The sequence below is a fragment of the Canis lupus genome, chromosome 4 (genome assembly GCF_003254725.2).
Source record: "Canis lupus dingo isolate Sandy chromosome 4, ASM325472v2, whole genome shotgun sequence".
NCBI classification, from domain to species: Eukaryota; Metazoa; Chordata; class Mammalia; order Carnivora; family Canidae; genus Canis; species Canis lupus.
The window spans coordinates 13,101,888-13,122,512 of NC_064246.1; the positions used below are offsets into that span (position 1 = coordinate 13,101,888).

Sequence of the window (20,625 nt, forward strand, 5' to 3'; positions counted from 1 at the left end):
GCACACACCTAAGTAGGGGCAAGGGGCAGAGAGAGAAGAGGAAGACACCCCACTGAGGAGGGAGCCTGATTCAGGACTCGATCCCATGACCCTGAGATCATGACCTGAGCTGAAGGCAGACATGTAATCTACTAAAGCACCCAGGCACCCCAGGATTACTTTCATTTTGCCTATAATTTATGTATTTTCCACAATGAAATATGTTAGTCTACTTATCGAAACAAGGAAGGAAGGAAGGAAGGAAGGAAGGAAGGAAGGAAGGAAGGAAGGAAGGAAGGAAGGAAGGAAGGAAGGAAGGAAGGAAGGAAGGAAGGAGAAAGGAAGAAAGAAGAAAGGAAGGAAGGAAGGAAGGAAGGAAGGAAGGGAGGGAGGGAGGGAGGGAGGGAGGGAGGGAGGGAGGGAGGGAGGAAGAAAAAAATTTTTTAACAGTTGTGACTTGAAGTAGAGTGATACAGTACAGAAAACATGAGCACTATTGAGTCTTACCTACAGCATAAATGAGTCCACATCTTTTACATCCCTTTCCCCCTTTGTCCTGTTAATTCCAGGTGGTGCTATATAAGCAGTGAAGAGAAGTGCTAAATAATTTACGAACATGCAAATTTTTAAAAAATAACTGAGGGCATTTAAGGTCTGTTGTTGGTTTTTTTCTTGTGTGGATTAGTAGAAATACTTGTTGTATATGTGGAAAAAGAATGTGGCATCCAAAAAAGAAAAAATAAGGATCTCCAGGCTAGGTTAATCTAAAAATTATAAATCCTAACAAATGTATTTTTATGATTCAGTCCCTATGTGTAATTAGATGCCTGGATTTAATAAATAATCTTTGTTTGTATATGTGCCACTCACATGTACTTTTTCTGTGTGATGAACCAGTGCTTCATTTTAAGAACTAAATTAACAGGTGTATAGTTTCTCCAAAGAGAGTCAAACGGAAGGAAGGAGACATAAAAACTGAACTAAAAACTGAACCACTTGTCAATATTCTCTGATTTCTTATTACATCAAGAAATTTAGTTTCATTTGCAGACTTTAACACTTCGACAAGTGCTAGTTTTGCCTTTCAAAAAAGAAAAAAGCAGTTCTTAGATCAAAGCTTTGAGCAAGCTACAGTATATCCATCTAGAATTTTGCAGCATTGTTTTATTTTCATCAAGATTTTTTTTTTTACTTTCTGGGGATCCCTGGGTGGCTCAGCGGTTTAGCGCCTGCCTTCGGCCCAGGGTGTGATCCTGGAGTCCCGGGATCAAGTCCCATGTCGGGCTCCTTGCATGGGTCCTGCCTTCTCCTTGTGTCTCTGCCACTCCCTCTCTCTCTGTGTGTGTCTCTCATAAATGAATGAATAAAATCTTTAAAAAAAAAAAAAAGATTTTTGTTTACTTTCTATTTCAGTAAAACCATAGTGATTTTTAATTTACAATACTAATGTCAAATTTCCTTTCAAAAAGAATTTATAGGGTAGCCCGGGTGGCTCAGCGGTTTAGCACTGCCTTCAGCCCAGGGTCTGATCCTGGAGACCTGGGATCGAGTCCCACGTCGGGCTCCCTGCATGGAGCCTGCTTCTCCCTCTGCCTGTGTCTTTGCTTCTCTCTCTTTCTCTCTCTCTCAGTCTCTCATGAATAAATAAATAAAATCTTAAGAAAAAAAAAGAATTTATATTTATAAAACATGAGTTGATAAAGAATAATATTTAAGTAAAGTGGTTATGTGGATACAGGGGAAAAAAAATCATAAACCCTGGGATCTGAGCCAGACTGCCTAGGATTGAAGTTGAGCTCTACCTCTTAATGTGTGACCTTAATCCATTGCTTTAATCTCTCTAATCTTCAATTCCCTCATCCATAAAATGGGATCAGTAATTATACCTACCTCATAGCAGTGTTGTAAGAATCAAATGAGTTAATACAACTAATGATTTTAAAACCACAGTTGGCACATAGAGTTTCAGCAAATGTGAGCTCTTATTCAAAAATAGGGAAGGAAAATGAGGTAAATAGGGAGGGAAATGAGGTAAATTTCAATGAGCTATTTTTTAAAATCATTTTTCTCAAAAAAAAATCATTTTTCTCAATTGGAGGAATTTAAATATCTAGGTAACTATTTTCTTTCCTTGGAAAGCATACAAGACAGGAAATGCTACATTCAAGGAACACAAGAGAGGCCAGGAAAACAATGCACAAAATATAGTTACTTGGTGGATCTTGCACTAAAACAGTCCCTTAGCAAAGTAGTAGCCCAAATTCTGTACTGAGAGAAAGAGTGGGGCAAAATGAGATAACCACAAACTTGAAAATCTTATCAAATTGCTTCACATTAGATGTTTACTTTTATCTTCTGGTATTCCTAATCTAGGCAAGTAATAGTCATAGTCACACCTCAGTAAGGGTTCTGGGTAGGCTTGAGGGTTTAAAATTCTAACAGTCCCAGCTTCAATAGAGCCCAATCTCTTCATGAGTTTCACCTCCAGGAACCCCACCAGGTTCTCAGGGTAAAGACTGCAGAAAAATCCCCTTCCGTTTCTGGCAGGGAGAGGGGAGAGGTAGTCATTTTAAAACACACAGAGCTCTGTTTTCCTTAACATAAGTATACCCTTCAGGGAAACTAATTTGTGAGAAAGCCTAACTGACTCTTGAGTTTTACCAGAGCCTAATCTACCTGGGTGAGAGAAAATGCCCAATGTCAGCATCCCTGAGGCTTTCCCTGAGGCAAAGTGGAAAAGAAAGGATGAGAAGTACTTTGAGGGTCACAGTCCAGGGGCCTCACTAAAAGACTCAGACCTAAGCAGTCTGGCTTCTGTATGGTAACAAGAGATTCTAGCTGCTGAACTGCAGACAACAAACCACAGATCCAGGAAGCTCAGAGAATACCATGCATGGTAAATACTAAAAAATCTACACCTTGACATACATTATCCAAAACTGCAGAAAATCAGGGGATCCCTGGGTGGCTCAGTGGTTTAGCGCCTGCCTTTGGTCCAGGGTGCGATCCTGGAGTCCCAGGATCAAGTCCCACATCGGACTCCCTGCATGGAGCCTGCTTCTCCCTCCTCCTGTGTCTCTGCCTCTCTCTCTCTCTCTCTCTATCATAAATAAATAAATAAATCTAAAAAAAAAAAAAAAACTGCAGAAAATCAAATACAAAGAGAAAAATCTTGAAAGAAGCTGGAGGAAATAAACACCTTACCTAAAGAAGCACAAAAATAAGAATTATATCCAATTTCTCTTCAGAAACCACACAAACAAAAGAGTGGCATGAAATATTTAAAGTTCTAAAAGAAAAAAAAAACTACCTAAAATTCTGTATCCAATGAGATTATTTAACAATAGTAATGAGAAATAAAGACTTTCTCAGACCAAAAAATAATAATAAAAATAATAAAGGAACTTATTGCCAATAGATGTATCTTGGAAGAAGTGTTAAAAAAAAAGTTCGTTAAAAAGAAGGAAAATAATATAAGTCAGAAGCTCAGACATACATTAGTAAAAGAAGAATGTTAGAGAAGGAATAAATTAAGGTAAAATAAAATATTTTACTTTTCTTATTCTTAACTTACCTAAGAGATAAGTTTGTTCAATAACAAGTCTTATTCAATAGACATAACAACAATGTATTCAGTGATTATAGCATACAGATAAGTGAAATGAATGACAACAATGTTATAAAACATAAGAGGGAGGAAATGAAAATAACTGTATTATAAATTATTTGCATGACTTGTATATTTGATGATGTTATTTGAAAGTGGGCATGGATTAGCTGTAAATTAATATAACCAACTCTACAGCAAACACTAAAAAATTTTTTTTAAAAAAGCACAATTTATACCTTAAGAGAGGAGAGAAAATGGAATCATCATATAAAATGCTAAATTAAAACCAGAGAAGAAAAAAAAATAGAAAAAGTAACAAAGAACAGAACAACAAATTAAAAAAATAATTCAGCCAGGGTACCTGGGTGGCTCAGCAATTGAGTGGCTGCCTTGCCTTTGACTCAGGGCATGATCCTGGGGTTTTGGGATTGAGTCTCCAATGGGCTCCCCACAGGAAGCCTGCTTCTCCTCTGTCTATGTCTCTGCCTCCCTCTGTGTCTCTCATGAATAAATAAATAAAATCTTTTAAAATAAATAAATTTTAAAAATCAAAATATGGTAGATATTAATCCACCTATACAAATAACCACTTCAAATATGAATGGTCTAAATACACAAATTAGAAGACAGAGACTATTAGAATGCACTTAAAAAAAAAAAAGACACAACTAAATGTTACCTACCAGAATACCACTTTAAATATACAGACACACATAGATTAAAAGTAAAGGATGAAGGATTATATATCATGCTTACATGAATCAGAAGAAAGCTAGTATAGAAACGAATTTCAGAAAAAGTTGATTTCAGGGGTTCTTGGGTGGCTCAGTCAGTTAAGTATCTGTCTTCAGCTCAGGTCATGATCCCAAGGTTCTAGGATTGAGCCCTGCATCAGGCTCCCTGCTCAGTGGGGAGTCTGCTTCTCCCTCTACCTCTGCCCTTTCCCCTGCTTGTGATCTCTCTCTCTCTTGCAAATAAAATCTTTAAAAAAAGGGAAAAAAAGAAAAAGCTCACTTCATAGCAAGGAAAAAGATCAAGGATAAAAAGGAGCATTACATAATGGCTTAAAAGGTCAATGTTTTAAAAAGACACAAGAATCATTAATGTATATCTAACAACAGAATGTCAAAATATGTGAAGCAGAAAGTGCTAGAACTACAAGAAAAAACATTTAAAACAATAGAATCAACTATTATTTTGGAGACTTCAATACCCTTATCAGTAATTGACAGATCCAGCAGGCAAAAAATCTAATTGCCATTTATAGAATACCACATCCAACAAGAGCAGAATACACATTGTTCTTGAGGTTACATGGAACATTTACCAAGACAGATCATTCTGATAAGCCATAAAACACGCCTTAATAAATTTAGACAAAAGAAATGATACAATGTATGCTCTCAGATCACAATGGAATTAAACTGGAAATTGATAACAGAAAGATAGATGAAAAACCTAAAATTAGAAATTAAACAACACACTTCTAAATAATATATCAAATCAAAGAAATCTCAAAAGAAATTTAAAATATATTGAACAAAATGAAAATACAACATATTGAAATATATGTGACATACTAAAAACAATGCTTCTTGAAAAATTTATAACATTAAATGCATAATTATAAAAGATCTAAAATCAATAATCTAAGATTCAATCTTAGAAAACTAGAGAACTAAGAACTATATAAGTCTAAAGCATAAGAAAAGAAATAATAAAAGAGCAGAAATCAATGAAATTAAAAACAAGAAATCAACATTTGGGAAAGTAAAGGAAATCAATAAAATCAAAAGCTCGTCTTTGAAAAGACCAACAGAGTTGGTCTTGGTTAGGCTTTAGCCAGGCTAACCAAGAAAAAAGAAAACACAAGTCACTAATATCATAATGAAAGAAGAGTCATCACTACAAATTCATAGACAACAAAAGGATAATAAAAAAATACATGAACAATTCTATGCCTACAGATTTGAGAACCTAAATGAAATGCACTGATTTCTTAAAAGATACTTTTATATCTATCAAAACTCATCCAGGGAAAAATAACTACACTGAATAGGCCTGTATCTATCAAATAAATTGAATATAATTAATAACATTCATAAACAGAAATAATAACATTCCAGAATTGCTCACTGATGATGTCTATATAATATTTGAGAAAAGAATTGTACCAATTTTCTACAGTCTATTCCAGGAAATATAAGCAGAGGGAATTTTTTTTTTTTTTACTTTTTATATATTTTTTAAAGATTTTGTTTATTTGAGAGAGACAGCACAAGCACAGAGGGGGGGGTGGAGAGGGAGAAGCAGACTCCCTGCCAAGCAGGGAGCCTGATGCAGGGCTCATCTCAGGACCCTGAGATCATTACCCAAGCTGAAGGCAGGCACCTAACCAACTGAGCTACCCACATGCCCCAGAGGGAATATTTCTTTTTTTTTTTTTAAGATTTTATTTATTTATTCATGAGAGACACAGAGAGAGGCAGAGACACAGGCAGAGGGAGAAGCAGGCTCCATGCAGGGAGCCGACATGGGACTCGATCCCAGGTCTCCAGGATCCCACCCTGGGCCGAAGGTGGCACTAAACTGCTGAGCCACCAGGGCTGCCTAGAATATTTCATTATTCATCAAATGAAGCCAGCATTCCCTCAATACCAGAACTAAAGGCATTATGAAAAAGGAAAACTACAAATCAATACCTCTTATGAACATAGATACAAAACCCTTAACAAATTATTAGCAAATCAAGTACAACAATGTATAAAAATAATTATACATGTTAATCAAGTAAGATTTATTCCAAGTAACAAGACTGGTCTAACATTTGAAAATCATTTGCCAGGATACATCATAGCAACAAGCTAAGAAAAAAACAAACCAAAAAAAAAAAAAAAAAAGATCCTATCAACAGATACAGAAAAAGCATTTAACAATAGCCAAAATTCAGTTATGATAAAAAAAAAAAAACTCTCAGAAATTAGAAATAGAGAGGAATTTCCTAAACTTGATTTTAAAAGCATTTACAGGGTATCCCTGGGTGGCTCAGCGGTTTAGCACCTGCCTTCAGCTCGCAGCATGATCCTGGAGTCCCCGGATCGAGTCCCATATCGGGCTCCCTGAATGGAGCCTGCTTCTTCCTCTGCCTGTGTCTCTGCCTCTGTGTGTCTCTCATGAATAAATAAATAAAATCTTTAAAATAAATAAATAAATAAATAAATAAATAAATAAATAAATAAATAAGCCTTCTACAAAACACCTACAACTAACCCCCCCCTTTTTTAAGGATTTATTATCTCTTTTAGAGAGAAAGCATTCACATGAGAAAGCAATTGGGGGAGATGGGGAGGGGCAGAAGGAAGAGAGAGAATCTCAAGCAGACTTCCCATTGAGTGCGGAGCCTAACATAGGGCTTGATTCCATAACCCTGACACCTCAATCTGAGCTGAAACCAAGAGTCAGACACTTAAACAACTGTATCCCCCAACACCCCTAACATCATTCTTTTTTTTTTTTTTTAAGATTTGTTTGAGAGGAGGAGAAGCAGAGTGAGAGGGAAAATCTCATGTAGACTCCCCACTGATCATGGGGCCCAACAGAGGGCTCAATCTCATGACCCTGAGATTATGACCTGAGCCAAAATCAAGAGATGGACACTTAACTGAGTGACACAGGCTTCCCCTACCCCAAACATCATTATTAATTGAGAAATCAGATCCTTTCTCTCTAAGATCAGAAACAAAGCAAAGATCATCACTCCTATTCAACATTGTACTAGAACTCATAGCTACTGTCTTTGTACTCAGATGATATAAATTGTTATGCAGAACATACTAAAAACAGAGAACTGACCAAAAAACAAACAACACATAAAAAGCCTCCAGGTGGGATGCCTGGGTGGCTCAGCAATTGAGCGGCTGCCTTAGGCTCAGGGCATGATCCCAGGATCCGGAATTGAGTCCCACATCCTGTTCCCTGCATGGAGCCTGCTTCTCCCTCTGCCTATGTCTCTGCCTCTGTGTGTGTGTGTGTCTCTCATGAATAAATAAATAAAATCTTAAAAAAAAAAAAACCTCTGGAATAAGCAAATATAACAAGGTTGCAGGATACAAGATAATTATACAAAAGCTACTTGCTCCAATATTCCAGCAATGAACAACTGGAATTTTAAATTAAATATACAATGCCACTTACATTAGCACCAGAAAGAAAGATTAAGAGGGAAGGAGGAGAACAGGATGAGTTAGGTATAAACCGAACAAAACATGCACAAGATACATATCAGTAAAAAGCAAAACTCTAATAAAAGAAATCAAAGAAGACCTAAATAAATGGATAGTTCATATTCATAGACCAAGAGTGTATTTGTTATTGTTGTTGTTTTAGAAAGAGAGAACACAAGCAGAGGTAGAGAGGAGGGGCAGAAGGGAGGGAGGGAGAGAGAGAGAGAGAGAGAGAGAGAGAGAGAATCCCAAACAGGCTCCATGCCCCACACAGAGGCCAACATGGGACTTGACCCCACAACCCTGAGATCATGATCTAAGCCAAAATCAAGAGTCAGACACATAACTAACTGAGCCACCTAGGCACCCCCATGGACCAGAAGATTTAATATTATTAGGATGTCAAGTCTTCCAATCTAATCTAGAGATCTGACACATTCTCAATCAAAATCCCAGTAAGTTACACCAAAAAAACAAATATTCCAATGTAAAAATGAGTAGAGGAACTAAACAGCCATTTTTCCAGAGAACACATACAGATAGCCAACAGACACATTAAAGGATGCTCAACATCACTAATCATCAGGGAAATGTAAACCAAAACCACAGTGAGATATCACCTTACACCTGTCAGAATGTCTAGTATAAAAAAGACAAAAAATAAGAAGTGTTGGTCAAGATGTGGAGATAAAGGAGCCCTCATGCACCGTGGAGAAAAAGGAGCCCTCATGTACTGTGGCTGAAAATGTAAATCTGTTTAGCCACTGTAAAAAACAGTACAGGGTCAAAAAATTAGAAATACCACACAATCCAGTAATTCCACTACTGGTTATTTATCCAAAGAAAACAAAACCACTAATTTGAAAAGATATATGCACCCCTATGCTTATTGCAGCATTATTTATTATAGCTGAGATATGAAAACAACCCAAGTGTCCACTAACAGATGAATGGATAAAAAAGATATTGTACACACACTTACATACGCATAGGCACAGGAATATTATTCGGCCATTAAAAAGAATGAGATCTCGCCATCCATTTGCAACAACATGGACAGCCCTAGTATGGTATCATGCAAAGTGAAATAGGTCAGATACCATATGATTTCACTTATATGTGGAATCTAAAAAACAAAACATACACATACAAGCAGAAACAAACCCATAATTACAGAGAACAAACTACATGTTGGCAGAGGAGAGGGTGAGAGGGATGGCAAAATGAAGGGGAGTGGCATAGGCTTCCAGTTCTGGAATGAGTAAGTCACAGGGATGAATACAAGGAACAGAGTCAATGGTATATACCACTATAATAGCAATGTATGGTGACAGATGGTAACTACTTGTGGTGAGTTTAGTCTAAGGCATAGAGTTGTCAAATCACTATGTTGTCCTAAAACTAATACTTCAATTGAAAAATAAAGTCCCAGCAAGCTATTTTGTGAATATCAAAAAAATTGGTTCTAAAGTTTATATGGAGAAGCAAAAGATCCAGAAATAACCAGCACAGTATCAAAGGAGTGACCTTACCAACTTGAAGACTTACTATAGTACAGTTACAGTAATCAAGACAAGGTGTTATTGGTATATGAATAGACAAATAGATCATAGGCACAAGGAACAAAACAGAGAACCCAGAAACAGATCCACACAAATATCTCAAATATCTTCAAGTGTTCTTTAACAAAAAAGCAAAACTGATTTAATGGAGAAAGGATGGTCTTTTCAACAAATGGTGTTAGAAAACTGGACATCCATATGCAAAAACATGCATCTAGACACAGACCTTACACCATGCCCCAAAATTAACTCAAAATAGATCACAACCCTAGAAGTGTAAATTCACAAAACACAAATGGATAAAACTTCTAGAAGATTGCATATGAAAAACTCTAGGCCTTATAGGGCATGGTGTTGAGTTTTACATACAATACCAAAGGCATTGTCCATGAAAGAAAAATTTAACTTGGACTCCATTAAAATAAAATAAAAAAATTTCTGCTCTATGAAAGACACTATTAAAAGAATGAGAGAAAAATTTTGCAAAGTACATATCTGATAAAGGGCTTGTATCCAAATTATACAAAGAATTCTTTAAACAATAAGTAAACATCTAATTTAAAAGTAGGGGGGAAATTAAATAAATAAAATAAAAATGGGCAAATGATCTGAACAGGAACTTCACCAAATAAGATATACAGACCCCAAATAAGCATATAAAAAGATGATCAGCATCATATGTCATCAAGGAATTGCAAATTAAAACAATAGGAATACCTGGGTGGCTCAGTGGTTGGGTGCCTGCCTTCGGCTCAGGTTGTGATACCAGGATCCAGGATCTAGTCCCGCATCAGGCTCCCTGTGAGGAGCCTGTTTCTCCCTCTGCCTATGTCTCTGCCTCTCTCTCTCTCAGTCTGTGTCTCTCATGAATAAATAAATAAATCTTAAAAAAAAAAAAAAAAAAGAGGAAACTACCAAATACCTAGTAAAATGGGTAAGAATCCCAAACACTGACAATACTAAATGCTGACAAAGATGTGGTGCAACAGGAGCTCTCATACTGCTGATAGGAATGTAAAATGGTACAATGACTTTAGAAGACAATTAGTAGTTTCTTACAAAGCTAACTATAGTCTTACCATATGATTTAGCAATTATGCTCCATAATACTTATTCAAATAAGTTAAAAACTATGTCTACCCCAAAAAAGCACACATGAGGATTTATAGTAGCTTCACATATAATTGCCAAAACTTAGAAGCCACCAAGATGTACTTCAGTAGGTGAATGGATAAATAAACTGGTGGGCGGCCCCGGTGGTGCAGCGGTTTAGCGCCGCCCTGCAGCCCAGGGTGTGATTCTGGAGACCCGGGATGGAGTCCCACATCAGGCTCCTTGAGTCCCACATCAGGCTCCTTGCATGGAGCCTGCTTCTCCCTCTGCCTGTGTCTCTGCCTCTCTCTCTCTCTCTCTCTCTCTCTCTCTCTCTCTCTCTGTGTCTCATGAATAAATAAAATCTTTAAAAAATAAAATAAAATAAACTGGTACATCCAGACAACAGAATATTATTCAGCACTATAAACAAATAAGCTATCAAGCTACAAAAAAAAAAAAAACCATAGAGGTCACTTAAATGCATATTACTAAGTAAAAGAAGCCAGTCTGAAAGGCTACATACTGCATAATTCCAACTATATGACATTTGGGAAAAGGCAAAACTATAGACAATAGAACAATCAGTGGTTGCCAGGGCACGGGGGAGGGAAAAGGGATCAATAAGTGGAGCACCAGGGATGTGTACTATGATATGCAGTGGAGGACACAGATACTATACATCTGTCAAATCCCACAGAACTATACAACACAAAACCTGAATGCTAATATAATCTATGGGTTTTAGTTAATAATAATGTATCAATACTGTTCATCGATTGCAATGAATGTACCGTGCTAACTAATATAACAGTAAAAACTGTGCGGTTGAAGGAGAAGGTGATATATGGAAAATCTTTGTACTTTCTACTCTATTTTTCTGTAAACCTAAAACTGCTCTAGAAAATAAAGTCTGTTAATGAAAAATATATAATGATCCTTAGAGCAAAGACAGTGTTTTATTTGCCATTGTAAATCCAGTCTCAGCAGGGTCCCCTGGCATGAAGAAGTGTGTCAGTATAAGATACATTAAAGGTAGAATGCATAAAGGCATTCAAGCCCTGAAAACACACACGCACACACATCTGGTGGTGGGAGAGACGGAGATACAGTTCAAAAAGCCTTTACAAAAGGGGTGATATTCAAAGGATGGGCATAAATTACAAGAGACCTTTCCAGGGTAGTTCCAGGTGGGGGAATACACAAAGAGAGAAGGATCTGAACAAAAGCACAGAAACAGGGAGAGGCTGTGTATTTGGATAATAGCAAAAGGGTAAGTTCTGGGGAGTTTTTGTTTGGATTTCCTTCTAAGGCAGAATAAAAGTTACTTTAGATACTAAAATTAAAGCGTGGGCAGCCTGGGTGGCTCAGCAGTTTAGTGCCGCCTCCAGCCAAGGGCGTGATTCTGGAGACCTGGGATCGAGTCCCACATCGGGCTCCCTGCATGGAGCCTGCTTCTCCCTCTGCCTGTGTCTCTGCCTGTCTCTCTCTCTGTGTTTCTCATGAATAAATAAATAAAATATTTTAAAAATAAATAAACAATAAATTAAATTAAAGAGCTATACTGAAAATACAAAATTGATAAAAGAGTAAAAAAAAAAAAGAGAAATCTCACTAAAGTGGAGTCCATAGGCTAGCAGAGGGAACCTGTACCACCCAATGTCAATTACAGGAAGAACTGTCAATTACAGACCCCAACAGAAGAATAGTCAACAAAAAAAGAATAACTAATTATAAGCCCCAAAGGGGAAAGATGCACATTGCATCTCCTACAGGAAACCAACTATAGCAATTCAGCCAATGAGAAACCATCATCACCCGAACTCCTGCTTTTCTCTTCCTTTCGTTTATTAGACTTGTCTATAGTTTGACCATAGCTTGCAAGTCCCAAATTACAATTCTGTTATTCTTAAGTCAAATCATTTTTGCTGTAACATAGTTTTACTTTTAAAGATTTTTTACTTATTTATTTGAGAGAAAGAGAGCACACGCAGAGGGAGAGAAAGAGAATCTCAGGCAGACTCCCCACTGAGTGCAGAGCCTGATGTGGAGCCTTATCTCACAACCCGGCAACCATGACCTGAGCTGAAATCAAGAGACAGATGTTCAACCGACTGAACCACCCAGGCACTCTCCCTGTTTTACTCTTTAAGATTAACAACACTTTATGAAATTTATTCTTAAATTGTAGTTTTTTTTTTATATTTGCAACTCTGTTTGAACATGTATGTTATTTGTTTTCACTAGTTTTTTCTTTCTTTTTCTTTTTTTAATTCAAGCTTTGCAATGGCTTTCAGCCAGAAGATATTAAGGCTCTGATCTGAAGTACAGAGATTTGAAATTTGAGGACAATGTTGATCACATTAGCATGTCTCTATCCCTTAACAAACAACTGTCTCTAGTACCAGAAAAACTAGGAAAATCTATGTACAAATTAAACGAAATCTAGATCAACATTAGGAAATTTACTTCAGATGGTTAGTGAGGAATGTCATGTTTTCCTCTGAAGAAACACACACCATTGCTACATATAATACACATACTCAAATTTTTTGACACCCATTATAAGACATGAATATGACATGAAAATAGCAATCTTTATCAAGAATCATTAATACCATACCCTAAAAAAATTTTATTTTAACACCAAAATCCAAGAAAGCTAGAAAATTTCATACTAAGTATTGAGTTCACTGGGATGCCTGGGTGGCTCAGTGGTTGAGCATCTGCCTTCGGCTTAGGTCGTGATCCCAGGGTCCTGGGATCAAGTTCTACATCGGGCTCCCCGCAGGGAGGGAACCTGCTTCTCCCTCTGTTTATGTCTCTGTCTTTCTGTGTCTGTCATAAATAAATAAACAAATAAACAAACAAATAAACAAACAAATAAATAAATAAAATGTTTTTTAAAAAAGTATTGAGTTCACATTTTGACTAATTTTCTTGCCATCTTTCAAGGAAAATAAAAAAGCGTGAAAAAAGTGAACACGGCAATCTAAGTATAGCTTCTCATAAATAAAGCAAGTATTTGGAGAAACAAACCGCATGGCCAAAGTAAACTACGCGATTAAATATCGCTAAGAAACAAAATGTCAAACATAGTATGGACAATTCCTTGGATCTCTAACCAGGAAAATAAGTCTCAATCTTCCACTCAAGTTAGGAGTAGTCCTCTAGATTCTCTTGCAAGTTCACACTCATCAATCAATATTAAAGAAGAAAAATTTCAGAATGGAGATTTTTATGTTGAATCTCAATTTAGTAACAGATCACACAACTATCATCAGAACCACAAAGTATAGCAGTGTAATGTGAGGCACTGAGCTCCCAGGACAAGTATAAATAAAGAGCAGAGCCCAACAGTAGCGCCTCGCCCAGCTGGTGATTTACAAGGCTGTCAGGTATTAGTGCCCCTGCACTTCAGCCCCTCAGGATCTCTTCTGAAAGTTAGTACTCCATATTTCACTTTTATGTTGATCAACAATGTATAACCACAAAGTAAAACAATGTGGGGTCACTTTTCACCAATCATGTTCATGAAGGTAAAGAAAAAATAATGCTGCACTTGGAGAGAGTTTGGGACGTAGGCACTCATGTACTCCTTCGTGGGATATAAATTGGTATAATCTGTCATCTGAAAGTAGATTTGGCTGTATTCAAAAAGTAAAGGGGACATAAAAATGTCCACATCGTGTGTATACTCCACTTCTGATAACATATTGTAAGACCAACATAGGTCAGAAGTAGGGGGTTATTGATCTCTCCATCTTTAAGGCAATGAAAAAGGGCCGAGCGTGGCCACAGCCCCCTAGTGCCATCTGCATCAGGGAGCAGCCTGGTCCTTTGACCCCAGGGTGTCGTCATTAAAAAAAGAGGTTCAGAACAGCGTAATTGATATCTCTATATTGAACATGTATTACCTGCTCAGTAAAAACAATACTACATATGATACCTTTAAACACAGCTTACTTATTATAAAAAGAACTTACTATGAACCAAGTACTGACCTTTACAATTTAGTGCTAGCAACAACCCTACGGTGTGTTAATAGTGTTTATTAGTATTTATTACCATTTTCCAGATAAGAAAATTAATATATAAATCAACCAGCTCTAGAGATGAGTATTCAGATTTGTCTGTGCATTGCAAATGTTTTTAAATTTTCTATGTACTAATGCATCAACATCCCCACCAACAGGCCATGAAGACCTGTCCCAGACAACCAGACACGAGTCCCCTTTCCTGTCTATCCTTGACTGTGAACTAGTGATATTCAAATGCACCAGTGAAATCCCCTCCTGTCTCTGGCTTGTGTACTCCACCCTGATCTCTTGAAGCTCCTGTCATACATGCCGCAGCATGTTTTGCTCTGCCCCAGGGGCCCATGGAGGTAATATATCTTTCACTTTCATGGGCCTCTCTGTGGTATTACTTCATACCCATCCCCAAAAGATCAAAAAAAAAAAAAAAACATTTTTAAGTAACATAATTATTCCATACAACACAATCTGACCTTCGTTATCACTCTACAGAAAATATGGGCAATGAACAGTTTGAAAGAAAGTCACCAAGGGATTGAGAGATTAATATCAAATGAGTGGGATTTACACAACTCTTTGCTTTGGAGGCGAGGAGTTGGGTTTGGTATTTACTTGACTGCATCTCTGATTTTTCAGGAATGAACAACATTTGTTCTTATAATTTAAAACACAAAGAATTTAAACTTTAACTGAAAGCAAAGCAAGAATTAAAAATGACAGGACCCAATGAGGCAAGGACTCTACTTACCTCGAAATAAAAAGGATGAAGCTAGGACTATCTCAATTTAGGGCATGAAAAGAAAATAAGCATTCTTAATCCCACCATCTAAAAACATGATTATGATATCGACATCCAAACAAAAATTCTATATAGCTCCAGCTCAGGCCCAAATATAATTTCTAAACAGTAGGCCTGTGCAAAGAAACCACAAATCTTAATTAGCACTAAGAAAACTTCCACAAGCACAGATACCAACCATTTTAGAGAACTGAGTTCTGTGACTGTGAATAAACAATCCTAAGATCAAATGTACAATAAACAATAGTATAAAAATGCATGCAAATAAAAGATTTCCAAGAGAACAAGGGTTTCTGCTTTTCCTTTAACCTAAATTTTTCTTTCCTTGATTTTGTTTTTGCTTTATTGGATTTTTTAATTATATAGTAGTATATGCTCATTTTAACATATTGAGTGAACAGAAAATTTAATAAATCCCCCTTCCCTCAAAATCTCATCTCCAAGGTAACCAAATCAATCAACAACCTCTGCTCAAATATTATGACTGTCCTTTCCCTTTCTTTTTGTTTTCAAAATTGGATCATGCCACACTCTTAATAAATAATGCACATCCTTCCAGTTTACTATGTGTAGCTCTTATTGTTAAATTACCTTAATGATTCCATATAATAGAGAAACCATAATACATTCAACCAGTCAGTCCCATTAAGATTTAAATTTTGTTTCCAGTGTTGTTGCTTTACAGACATTGCTGTAATAAGTACCCTTGTAAATATGACCTTACATACTTTTTTGTTGTTCTTGTTTTGTTTTTGAGGTTTTAACTTCTATAGCAGAAGTTCCTAAAACTGGGTTGCTAGAGCAAAGGGTAAGAGTGTTTTTATTTTATTTTAATAGATAAATAGTGTACCTAAGTTCTCCTCCTCCTCCCACCAAAAAAGTTGTACAATTGACACTCGAATCAGCACTAGTTAGAAGAGTCATATCCTCAACACTGTAAAGAGGATTTTCTTTTGGCCAATCTAGTAGATAAAATGCTATCAAATAGAAAGTAGTCCTTCTAATTTCTTAAGACTTGTGAATTTAACATCTTTTTACATGTTTATTGGCCAGTAGCTTTTCTTTTTTTTTTTTTTTTTTTTTTTTTTTTGTAGAGAAGGTGACAGAGAAGCATTGAGAATTTTTTTTTTACTTTTGCTGTTTTTTATTGCTCAAAAAAACTTCATGTTTTTATTTAGCTTTCTGACTCTGTGCTTGTGCCTTCAACATTTTCACAACAATTTTCTGCTCAATAAAAAAAGCACACTTGATCCTGTCACGAACACACTTAGCACATCTGCAAACATCAAAGGCCTGTTGATGTGTTTTCTCGTTTTAGACAATCTCATGAGGACTTTAGGTCTTCCAGCATGAACTCCTCAAAGTTGTCCTGGGCATATGCCACATGCAGATTTTGGTGTTTTCCCAACCTTCTTGATATAAAGGTAAATGATTCTATTACCAGGGGTTTGAGACAGCCTATTTTTGTTAAGAGGATATATTGTCGGACAGCCTACAACGGTATGTCAAATGCTGGACCATTCCGAATGTCTATGGACACAGTCCCCAGAAGTCAGAGAGAGAGAATCAAATGTGGGGCTTGATCTCATGACCTGAGATCATGACCTGAGCCAAAATCAGGGATTTCAGCTGCTATCTATCATAGCAACAAAGATAGATTACCTTTATCTTATCATCAATTGACTATCAATAATCTCTATTTTTAAAAATCACTTTTTAAAAAAGGGTGAACATATGTGGGCCAGAACTGAAACTATTTGTACCTCATTACATGACAAAGGGAGAAAGGTCTCATTAATGACTCAGATTTCTAACTTAAGCAATGATCACAAACAGATAAAAGGCTTCTTCAGGAATCTGTGTACATTAGGTATTTACTCATCCCTCCAGAGTCTCCATCAATTTCTAGGCAAACCTACAGCTTGGAATTAGCACACCGGGAGATTCTGCAAAATAACATGTACTAGTCTTCACTGAAAGCCTTACCACAGTCTGGATTTTAGAACATGGGAGACTCTTTAAGAGGTAGAAATCCTAACAATTAAGAGGACACTGTAGTCTACGGCCATACCACCCTGAACGCGCCCGATCTCGTCTGATCTCGGAAGCTAAGCAGGGTCGGGCCTGTTTAGTACTTGGATGGAAGAGGACACTGTAGAAGCTAAGCGATTTGGCCAAGCACATACACATTGAATAAGAGACTAAACCCAAATTTCCCAATTTAGAGAATAATTCATTACACAACACCTGGAGAATTTCAGGCTAAGTACCATATTTTGAGGGACTCAATGGAGACTTAAGTAAATATCCACACCAATCAAAGCCATGCATTTCATAGTCAGTAACAGCTCTGCAATCTAACCAGACTTTGCAAAATGCAGCACAGAGCTCCAGAATTTTAATTATCGTGTATGTACCTGTTCTGCTGGACCAACAAACAAAAATAGCAGTTTCCTGGAATTAATTAAAATTGCTGAAAATGTTTTAATGTTTTAATTAAATTTTAATGTTTTAATCAAAAAATTGCCAAAAACTCAGAGACACTAAAGATCTCAACTTCTTAAGAAACCAACTTTAAAGTAGCAAGTCAACACTGCGATATTACTGGCTATCAGTTATCGCATTTACCTAGATGCTAGGTTTGTTCAATGGAATGCTATCATAATGAAAAGCAGCACACAGAAAAAACCACACCAATATGATCATAGGGCACAAAGCAATTTGAATTAAATAAATTACCTAATCATACAATTTGATCCTTACAACTCTGAGGTGGACAAAGTAAGCATTATCATTAACCCCATTTTGTAGATGAGGAAACTGAATTGCAGGAGAGCTCAAAATTACATTTGTGAATCTCATTTTGACATATCCTAACACTGAGCTTGTTTCCCTTCTATTACCTAGCAATGCCTCCCTCTTCTTGCTATTTTATTTATGTTGTTGAGAGAGACAAAACAGCATTGAAATCAATTCTTGGTTGTCAACATTTTATTACATGGTACTGCAGACGAAACTCTTACACAAGAACCAGGCCTCTGCATATCACCGGTAAACCTGAAACTCTTGTCTGCACACCATTCACAAGCAGGGGGACACTAGGAGCAGCAAGGATGTCATCCACTTCTCTCCAGCTTCTACACCTATCATTAAAATAATTGGGTGTCCTTCCTGTCTTAGCAGAGTTTGCCTACTGAATACCAGCAACGCCTCCAGCATAGTGACAGATGAACACTTTGAAAGGCTGATAATTTTGAGTCGAATGTTTAACCATTATGACTTTTTTAAACAGGACAGTTGCTAGAAAATTGTACAACATGTGCAAAACATAATTATAATCATTTTACATAACTACCTTTCAGAAGCATCACAAATAGTGAATAGAAAAGCAAGGTAAACTAAAAAGCAACCCATTCAAATTGATGATCAAAGTGGAGGTCAACATGATGCATAGCCAAAAGCCTCAGGCAGGCTCTAGAAGATAGAAAAAGTAAAGGATTCTCCTCTGGAGACTCCAGAAGGAACGAAATCCTCCCAACCCATTTTGGGCTTCTAGACTCCAGAACTACAATATAATAAATCTGCTCTAAGCCACCCTACCCCCACCAGAAAAGAGACTATCATACTTCAAATTTAACTCGGACAACAAATATAACAATAGGAGGTATATCTGTCAAGAAAATCACATTTCAACCCTTTAAAAATAATATACATGCAATCTTTTGAATCCATGAAGAATGATAAGGACAGTTTATCATTTTAGAATTAAACATTTAGTATATGATATTCTAATTCTGTTAAAAACTGTACCATATTACACATCGGTCTCTATTATCTAAAATACAAAATTTAAAAGGAACTTATTTTTTAAATCCTACCAAGACTAGCACATTACAAATCTTTATTACAAAAAAAAAGAAGTTGCTCTCTGTGAGAAATTTTACTTGAAACTTCAGAAATCAATCCAAGTTTTATTTCATTTGGAATATCTGTCCCACACAGTGTAATGATAGCAGGGTCACTCTGGTTAAGCCTAGTGGTGACAAAGATCACATAAAAGATATTCAAACTATATCAACATCCTGTTTTCTTTCGATTTTAACTTCACCATTCAGCAGGTTGAGTGAGCCAAACTTAATGGTTCATGGCACATTATCATTATTCTCTTTATCTATTGATTGATTCCTTTTTATCTCCACAGCCTACCCCCCCCCATAAGCTTGGTCCCACAGGCAGTCATTCTAATGTGCTTAATGAGTACTTTATGAAAGTGTTCTTACAAGATGTGTACTGCGCTATGCTTATGAATTTTTAATTCATATAAACAATATACCTTTCACTCTTACATTTTTCACCAAGCACTCTATTCTTAAGATCCATTCATGTTGCTTTTTGTTTATCTAATCTGTTGCTTCTAATGGCTGCAGACAACCCCATGCTGTGCACTCACAGCTTTCCCTCACCCTCTCCCAAGAGTGGTCACCAAGTTACCTCTCAATCCCCTCCCTACCACTAACACAGCAGTGAAAAACCTGGGACACGTTCTCTTGGGGACCTATGGAAACACATTCCAGTGTCCACCTGTAGGAATGAAATTGCTGGGCATAAGTAGCTAATTTGTTCAAGTAATGCCAGATGCTTTCCAGAACAGCTGCCCCAGTCTCAGCTCCCACCAGCAATACACAAGGCTTCTGATTTATTGCCCCCTTCTCTCATTTGCTTTGCCACTCAGGAACAAGTCCACCTCAGAACGTTGTCTTTCTTTTTCCTAAAATGAGACTATTTACTCCCAACTGCTGGATATGGTTGCTGAGATACCATTTTTTTTAAGATTTTATTTATTTATTAATGAGAGACGCACAGAGAGAGAGAGGCAGAGACACAGGCAGAGGGAGAAGCAGACTCTCTGCAAGAAGACCAACATGGGACCCGATCCCAGGTCTCCAGGATCAGGCCCTGGGCCGAAGGCAGCACTAAACTGCTGAGACACCCAGGCTGCTCGCTGAGATACAAATTTGAAGAAATAAAGTGAAAATCCTTTTAAAAATATAAACAGCTATTTTTGGATATCAGCAATTATTGTTGTGACTTTTGTTCGTGACAATTTCTAATCATCCTGCTCCCCACCCCCAATCCCGTCCTGCCAAATAGGAAGTGGTAATAAGTGAATAAACTTGAAGATTGGAAAATGAAACTTTATCTTAGATACTTAAACATTGAGGGAGACTAAAACAGCATACGTAAAATGCTTTTCTTCTTTATTTACTCATCTATGTATCCATTTAACCAAACATTTTATTCAGGACTATGTATCTAGCACCCC

The 20,625-nt window shown here is 36.8% G+C and overlaps 1 protein-coding gene and 1 pseudogene across 1 annotated transcript in view; both read right to left on the reverse strand.

The window, feature by feature from the left end:
- Window positions 1-20,625, reverse strand: part of ANK3 (ankyrin 3) — a 673,376-nt gene that overhangs the window by 643,650 nt on the left and 9,101 nt on the right. The window lies entirely within an intron of this gene.
- On the reverse strand, window positions 16,360-17,354 carry LOC112651921 (60S ribosomal protein L34-like; annotated as a pseudogene).